This window comes from Sphaeroforma arctica (assembly GCF_001186125.1).
Source record: "Sphaeroforma arctica JP610 unplaced genomic scaffold supercont1.182, whole genome shotgun sequence".
NCBI lineage: Eukaryota > Ichthyosporea > Ichthyophonida > Sphaeroforma > Sphaeroforma arctica.
This window is the reverse complement of record NW_014040376.1, coordinates 10458-19579: the sequence shown is the minus strand read 5'-3', so window position 1 is coordinate 19579 and position 9122 is coordinate 10458. Positions and strand designations below refer to the sequence as shown.

Genomic DNA, 9122 nt, shown 5'->3' with positions numbered 1-9122 from the left:
AATTCTGACGGCTGACTCCAGCAATTAACTGAATCATTCCTGACCGCTGACCCCAGCAATTGATTGAATTATTCCTGACCGATGACCCCAGCAATATATTGAATTAATTCTGACGGCTGACTCCAGCAATTAACTGAATCATTCCTGACCGCTGACCCCAGCAATTTATTGAATCAATTCTGACTGCTGACCACAGCAATTGATTGCATCAATCCTGACCGCTGACACCAGCAATTGATTGAATTAATCCTGACCGATGACCCTAGCCAATATATTGAATCAATTCTGACGGCTGACACCAGCAATTAACTGAATCAATCCTGACCGCTGACACCAGCAATTTATTGAATCAATTCTGACCGCTGACCCGAGCAATTTATTGAATCAATTCTGACCGCTGACCCGAGCAATTTATTGAATCAATTCTGACCGCTGACCCGAGCAATTTATTGAATCAATTCTGACCGCTGACCCGAGCAATTTATTGAATTAATTCTGACCGACTAGCCTAGCAATTTATCGAATTAATTCTGACCGACTAGCTTAACAATATATTGAATTAATTCTGACCGACTAGCCTTGCAATATATTGAATTAATTATGACCGACTAGCCTAGCAATTTATTGGATCAATTATGACCGACTAGCCTAGCAATTTATTGGATTAATTATGACCGACTAGCCTAGCAAATTGATTACGGAGAATCGTACATTCCGGTTGTGTGCTGAACAACTCATTCATAGAAGACCCGGCTCGTGTAAATTTTTAGATTTTAGATTTGTGAAATAAATCTTATTGTTAAAAAACAACATATGACCCAAAAGTTTCTATTTTAGAAGGCTATGCCCTAAGTGCCGCCGTTTTATTTAAGGGAATAATTGAATGTCGATGAAACTGAATAAAAAATATTCCCAGCGAGGGGCTCGAACCCTCGACCTTGAGATTAAGAGTCTCACGCTCTACCGACTGAGCTAGCCGGGCATACCACTATTATATAATAATAATATATATTATATGATATATGGACTTAAAAATTCCATATCGTTTCGAGGTTTGGTTTGCATATTTTTCTCATACTATGCGTAAAACAAACCAAAGGATGCTCAATGACTATTAATATTGAACGAACTTGCGAAATACAATTTTAAACTGTGGTTCTTGAAAATTGATGCTATCGTATGTCATTTTGGGCATTGTCATGCTCGAATGTATTATCGCTATTTCTGATCATATCCATTGTGTTATTGAGTTTCAGAAATATGGTCATAATCCCGTTCCACACGTGTGGAAATACGAAATCCACGAGTTCGGGTGTAGACTGGTGACTTCTGGGTCAGAGATGTCGTACGTGTGCCTCGATAGCAACGCGTGCCTCAATAATAATATATCATTTATCAACTTGTATTCTAAACTCAATTTAAAAATATATATGTATAAATTGCCTTCAACTCTCGCCCTGTAAAAAATGAACGTGGCGGTCGAGGGTAAGTTCATAATAGCCTTCTCGAAGTTGCCGTATGACATGGTCATCAATACATAACGAGGAAATACACTAAATGTACATATGTAATCCTAAAAAGTCACGAAATGTATATTTGACTAATATATACTTGAAAATTCAGACGGTTTCAAGTATATATTTGCAAATTGTAAATTATAAAGAAAAATCACACTTTTTTTTGTGCGTCGAACCCAAGTATCATCAAAAGGTTTACAGCATTGAAAAGTCACCAAATGCACATAGTCTTAAACTATATTTGAAATAAGTTTGAGAAAGGAATTGAATGTCACATTTAGCAAATTTAATATAACAAATAGAAAACGTAGCCGTAAATAAGGTTGTACATTTAGTGACTTTCCCATGTAGGCCATGTACATTTAGAGTATTTCCTCAAATATTAAGCAGATCAGCAAATCAACAACTTTGTATAAATACACAATATCGTTATATTCCTTCAAATGCAGTATACAATCTGCTTGGAGTCTTGATTTTTTTCGTCGATCTTTCGCCGCGCCAGGGATCAAGCGTAAATGCCAACTTGGTTGAATTGGCACCACACTCTATTTTTCGTAGAGGACGTTGAAAAAAAGTTATCGAACGCGGATTCTATAACAAACATCTGCGATTGCTAAATCCAATACTTGGAACAGTTGGAGATATGTGATAACGTATTTGACAGGTTTGCATGTAGTACATGATGGTTTGCATGTAGCACATGATGGTTTGCATGTAGTGCATGATGATTGGCAATGAACTATTTTGTGAGCAAGTACAGTGTTTTTAACGTACCGAGCAGTGGTTTTGATTGAGACACGAGATATATTGCTTAACAATCAGCAAATACTGAACACGACATAGAGTATATATTGACATTCATATGGGCCAGTGGCTAATGTGTATATCTTTGCTATCAAAATGGCAACAATCAGCTAACGAATATCATAATTCAACATGCATGAATGAAATTGGATCAGAACAACCCTGTCATAAATCAGTGCGAGCAATACTTATTGGATATTTTCCGCACTTCACATGTGAGGCAACCACATCAAGTCAGCAGTATTCAGATAAGCGAGAATGGGCCAAGCATCTATTCATTTGCTGCTGTAAACCGCTTTTATACAACCAACAGGTACATACGTGGTACAATTTACATACATCATGTGATGTCGAGTCGAGAGAGTTTTGTGCCACTAACCCTTCACTTTGTGACCGATATTGAAAAACGAGTTGACTTCAAAAAAAAAAGGCGAGTAACCCTCAGTGAACGTCGTCATTTTTTGCCCCCATATAATAGAGTACCATATTCGGGAACAGGTCGGATATTTGGCGAGATTCATCCGTCGAACGCGCCTAGTTTATTATCCCGATTACAGTAACTTTTATGTTGAGAGCAATATTCTTCCATCAAACTGCCAAAGCCTTAAATGGCTGATGTGTGTCGATTTGATTGTCGATATTTCCTGTTTATGCATCGACGAGGGGTGCGGGTTGGTTCTTCGTCCACATCTAGGAGTTCATCACGCATTTGTGTCCGGAGAGAAATAAACTCTATAATATTCTTAGACTGCCTGTGGTATCAGGAGTATACTCGCCATCTCTTGATTGTATCGCGAATTTCTCCCCATCTAACATTGTTCTACCCCCTTGTATACGGTTCCAAAAAAGGTACGCATCCGAATTGTTCTTGACACATCCGAGTTGTTCTTTATATGCAATTCTTCAGTCAAACAACAGTGGAAAGGTTTGTCAAGATGATAAAAACAAATAAAAAAAATTCACAACCCGTTATTGCCAACGCACAAATTCAGCGAAATGTATCTGTTGTCGAGACCGTGATCATTGCTTAGTGGTCACGCAATTTCATATGCAATGGGTAGTGTCTCATATCTGCGACCATTGTGACAATGATTACTTTTCTAGAAGTTTTATGATGAATACTAAAATGATATATTTGATTTACGCCCGAGTCCAAGAGAGTACACTAAATATTTTCAATGTGTTATAGCATCAATGCTACTAGCTGCTTTAAGACACAAGTACTAGTCGCCTCTGCCTCCTATAACGGTTTACAATTGCACTAAATAGCACATCGATGTATTCAGAATCCACAACAAGAATATGTTTACAAGGTCAGTCGATAATACTCATAACTGTGCATTTGTTTCACATGACAAATTCAACGTATTAAAATTCACCGTCGCTGCAAGCATATGACGAGGTGGTTCCTCGATGGCTGTAATTCGTAATATAGCCTTTTCAACCGTCACTATAGTATGTTATTTTTATATGAAACGGTTTACGGGCTACTGAAAATAACATGAAATCGACGTTAGGGCATCAGAACTACAAATCTTACTGAGATGGGGTTTCAATGGGTCATTCCCATGAAATTGTGACAAACAACCCATTAATAGTGATGAACCCCAGCCATAATGCATGCTATCAGAATGATTTCAATGTGATCTTACCAAATATTCCACTAGTGCTTAGTGTTGGAAGATTGTCGACTATCTCGATTCGAATATCTCTATTGGCGGCATGTAAACACTAATAACGCAGCCGGTACAAGGGAAACGTAATTTCAGAGTTTTCTTGCACTACATGTACAAAGAGGTGAGCTCCGGCATCAAACTTGCTGGATATAGGTTGAAAGCAACTATGTGCGTTCCGCTCTTAAGTATCTTATTTGCACGAAGAATACAAGTAACATGACGAATATACATGTGTAATTTGTATTCAGTACTCTGAGGTTCAAGATATCTCAAAATTCGATATGACACTACATTGAATGAAGAGACATGTCATGCTGAGGGCCAGCACAATATCTTGCGTGCCATAAATGGAAATAAGTAGTTAAATAAAGGGACATTGCAAGTCACATCTGGTAGCTGTCAGGAAAGCATTTGAGCCATGCGTACACAACAAACAATGAATTCGAATAGCATTTAAGTCATGGAATCCTGTTGTTTGTAAATATTTATCTCCAAAGCTTCAGACATCCACATGATCGCTTGACTACAATGATAATGTATTGATACCGCATCCAGCCTTGTCTGGTTGTGTGACCGATTGCTTCTGCATATTGTCTGTTTGGTTCGAATTGCTTTTGCAAACTTGGATGATTGTCATTTCGTTTGAAAAGGTTACATTGCAAGGGTATATTCTAAAGTCTCTATAGTTTACTCTCACCGACATGAACAATGCTCACGCTGCATATAGTTTTTAAGCGTTTTCCTACTGATATGACATCAACCAACGATGAACAATAAAACAATGTGGCGAATTCTAGAGGAAGATGTGAAGCTGCCATTTTCGAGAATGTATCCTGAACTTTTACACGGTCGCAGCTACGTTGATTGACTTCGTAGGCAGCCCCAATTAACCGTCCCGTGGTTCGCAGAAACAACAAGCTTGAACCGGGATTCCACGATTGTATGATACGAACTAAAATCGATTGATGATCTAACTGCAGCTGAACAACTCCAGGCATGGCGATTTCTTCATCAATGAGTGTGCTCACATACAACCAGTAGCAATAAAAAAAATTGAAAATTATGCGAAGGCAGTTTGTGACAACCCCAGTCCACAAATTGTGCTCAAGAAGAGTGATTGTTTTAGTAGACGTCACCGGCTATTGAATACTAAGAGCCACTATATAATGTGACGCACTGTGAACTGTATTTTTGTACTTTTAATCATGTTTAATAGGAGTCGAACAAAACAGAGCATCCATACATTACAGTAAGTAGGGTGACAGTACCCTATCCTAGTGATATAGTGCCGTTTTCGGTTAAAACAAGGACTTATAAAGTTAAAATATCGGTGGCAATATGAATATATAACTCGTTATGCAAACTACCTGCTCCTCTTTATGGCCTTGTTTGCATTTTTATTTTATCTTAATCTAGGATATGTGTACATTCTTAAAACTTGGGGCACGGCAAAATCTAATCCATGAACGCAACACCCACTAGTCATGGGGTCTGGGAAGCCGCACAGATGACAGACAACGAAATGCCGGCACCAAGCTATCATTCAAGCAATTTGCTCCATTTGATGTGAATGTCAGCTTCTCCAGTGTTATTGGTTCTAAATAAAAATTAAAGCCGTAAAACCGCACCGAAAGAGAATCATGTCTGTATATTCCTGAATGTGCATATTATTTCTAGAAGCTTTCAGACAAAACCTAAAATAAAAAATGTGAGGAACATCAGCCAAAATAGACAGCTGAAAAATCGCATATATTTAGCAATTATATATTATGTTTTTAAAAATCAAATATTCCTGGCTAGCTCAGTCGGTAGAGCGTGAGACTCTTAATCTCAAGGTCGAGGGTTCGAGCCCCTCGCTGGGAATATTTTTTTTCATTTCTAACGCAACACGATTCTTCTCAAATGGTCATTTTGGGTCATCGTGTAGTTGTTGAACACAAACATATATTGGTCTGTGCTGTTGGGTCTTAGAAGGAGCGATCAGTATTAGTGCGTGTTCTTGAAATATATTCAGTCCTATGCCCCGGGGTTTCGATTTTCTTGCAGGAATTTGAGATATGCGCCCAGCGTTGCATGTGTGATGAGTTCACCTCTATGGGAGACAGAAAGTACGATGAGAAGCATAATAGTCCAAACTCTGATCCACTCGAGTTCGTTCGACCGCGCGAGGACATAACTCCCCGTGTGCTCTCCCTGAACTTAGCGCCTGCGCTAGTTCGTTCGAGTAGCGCAGGCGTGAAGTTCAGAGAGAGCACACGGGAAGTTACGTCCTCTCGCGGTCACTTTTGACGGAGGACGCGCTTCGCCTGTCATTGATTTATCCCCTTGCAAAGCATTGTAAGAGCAGAGTTATGATATGCTGTGAGTATAGGCCATTTTATAAAAATAAGTATGGGGCAATAGAGTCTGGCTGGTGACCACGGATACCAAGCCAGTCAGCGTAGTTTATTCAAACACCACCCTCGGGTAAGTTGTCAGCTATGATAGTTTTGCGCAAAGTAAGTCATTAGTGGACTACAAGGTCCAAAAAATGTCATTGTATTGTGCTGCTGCTAGAGCGCGTGCGAGGGAATATTGTCAGGCGAAAGACTAGGTTGTTGTGGCAATCTGTATATCATTGAGTGCGCAAGTAAAGGTAGCGATAAATGTGTTGTTGGTGTCTGGCATGTGGGAGTATGTATTCTTCATGTCAAAAACGATCTCCTGTTTCCGTAAGCATGAGCAGCAGACTGTTCATTTCGGGGATGGGGCTTGTGCGCGATGCGATAGTAGCGACTGCTCCTGTGTTGTCTGAAAAAATTGACGTGTATCTTTGCCAGAGATGACTGAATATCTATGCCAAATATATGACAGCCAAGAGCTCGAGGGCTGTAAAGGAAATAGTTTGCCTCCCTCCACTGAAGGGTGATGGTGATGACTACTATTCGAGAAGAAATATCATTTTCTTGAGGAGATAAAAACCCCTGCCACCGACCGTCGAGCAGACTTCGACGGCGACTGTAATATTGGATACGTGAGGGCGCGTTAACAGCGATGTGCCGGACCAAGAATGAAGCATGCATATCCACGAAGTGATGTTTTCTCGATTTGCGGATATTAATTGAATTTGTATGCGCGTTTATAGTCATGACTGAGGGAAAATAGCACAGAGCCTGATTACACGACCGTAGAGAGAGGCTATCTCGCGAGCTGTGGCGGTCCGTCTTGCAAGCCAGTTGTGAAGGAGGTCGGCATACGCTTGAGATGTGATGATTGATAGACCAACCGTGCGAGTGAGAATGTCCAGAAGCACGCTCAAAGACTAGAGGCGGTTAACATTGATAGCATTCTTCCGAAAGCGATCAGCACTTGGACGGTAGAGAATAAAGCTGGATCTTGGCAGATGAGCACCTATATTGGGGAAGTAAGAATCTAGAAAGTTGGCAACGAATTCGAGGCAAAAAACTTATGGTCGAGGGCAGCACCTAGACGTTCGGAAATATATGGGCTGCTGCGAAGACCGAATGGCAGCTTGATTGTTGAAGAGGAATCTCAACAGCGGAACGTACTGATCCCGGATCCGGATCAAATGGAAGGCAGCACGAATGTCGGCGACCGAGAGGGTTGACCCGACGGAGGCTGCGGCAACGGCGTCCAATCCGTCCCAGAGATTGATATATTGCAAAGCTCGAGGGAAGGCGAGATGGTGAATTTTGCAAAGATTGACCGTGTCATCGCTACGGACCTTTTTCAATATCACCGACAGGAGATAGGTAATAGTATGGCTAGAACCTCACTTCTTTGAGGCTCATCGAAGCGACCAAGAGGTTTTGGGCTAGTTCTTATTTGATCGAGGATTGAAGCCATGAGGCATGCTCTTTGGCTGATGAACGGGGTTTGGGAATAGCCCACGGGAGGGTAATCGGCTCCATGGTGAATATTGTGTACAGGATGTGCGTGTTGTTTGTGTCTGGGTCTGGGCACTTGAGTCCTATCAAGTAGGCGTAGCAATTTGCGATTGGTTGGGGCAGATAAGATGAGGACTAAGGTCATAAGCGGGTGTCATGATTGTAAGGCTGTATATGATTGTGTGATTGAAGATTGTACATTTGATAGTAGAGTGTGGTTGATTGTTAAACAAGGATTCTGAGCAAGGGGTGAATGCAATGCAGAGGAAATGTACCAAAATGATGGTGTTGCGTTGGAAGGTGCTGGTCTACTAGCCATGTGTGGCTAGGGGAGGTGTGCATGATTGGGTTGATACCGCGATAAATATTTCACTTATGATCGTACTTGCAATGCTTGCATGTGCAACTACGCGAAGATTTGAAGAATAGGCAATGGCGACTATGTGACAAAGATGTTTGCGGTAAATATACAAGCTTTCAAGTTTAAAATCGAGTTTCAAGGGAACTACTTTTGAACATGGATCCTTAGGTCGGCGATTGCCTTCGGAGTCAAGAACGTAGCGAGAAAGCTGCGAGGGAATCAATGCCTAATGCGTAAACTTATTGTCCGACACAAAGAGACGGCCATGAGGATGTCGTCGAAACGAGTGACACTTTCCGGTATGTCTGTTGGTGTTCAGACACCCACACACGAGATCGTAAGGTATGTGATCGGTTACAAAACCTGACATAAAGCGCCACATGTAAAAAAATCCTAGTATAGCAGTGTACATAACATCAGCGGCAGAATGAAGAGGCTGATAAGGTTCACGTTTGTTACGTTGGCGTACCACACCATCTGAGAAAACGAGAGCGTCGGTATCGTTGTCTGCGTTGGCGAGGAGTCGATCGGCTTTCTTCGCATTCATGAGGGTCAACTTACCTTTGATAAGTTTGGCCTCAAGTGCCTCGGAAGACTCTGCCCTAGTGTCAAGAGAATCGTCCTATTCCTTCGACGATGCGATAGATGCGGATGCCGTTTCCCCAACGCCATAGATTCGCTCGATAGAAGAATACTGTCGCTGGACGAGTCGGATCAGATTGCGAACATCTACGTGAGAGATAATTGCGGCTCTGATGTCGTATACTGAGAAAATTGTAGATCAGTAAAAGTTTCGTGAAAGCTGCCCTAGTGTTGAGAGAATCGTCCTATTCCTTTGACGATGCGACAGGTACGGATGCCGTTTCCTCGACGCGAT

General features: G+C 41.2%; 2 non-coding genes across 2 annotated transcripts; one reads left to right on the top strand and one right to left on the bottom strand.

Moving 5' to 3' along the window:
• Nucleotides 1-909: 909 nt before the first annotated feature.
• SARC_30065 lies at nucleotides 910-982 on the bottom strand. The gene has a single exon. It is a non-coding gene; the product is annotated as a tRNA-Lys (tRNA).
• A 4805-nt stretch (nucleotides 983-5787) lies between these two features.
• On the top strand, nucleotides 5788-5860 carry SARC_30064. Its single transcript has one exon. It is a non-coding gene; the product is annotated as a tRNA-Lys (tRNA).
• The last annotated feature ends 3262 nt before the right edge of the window (nucleotides 5861-9122 follow it).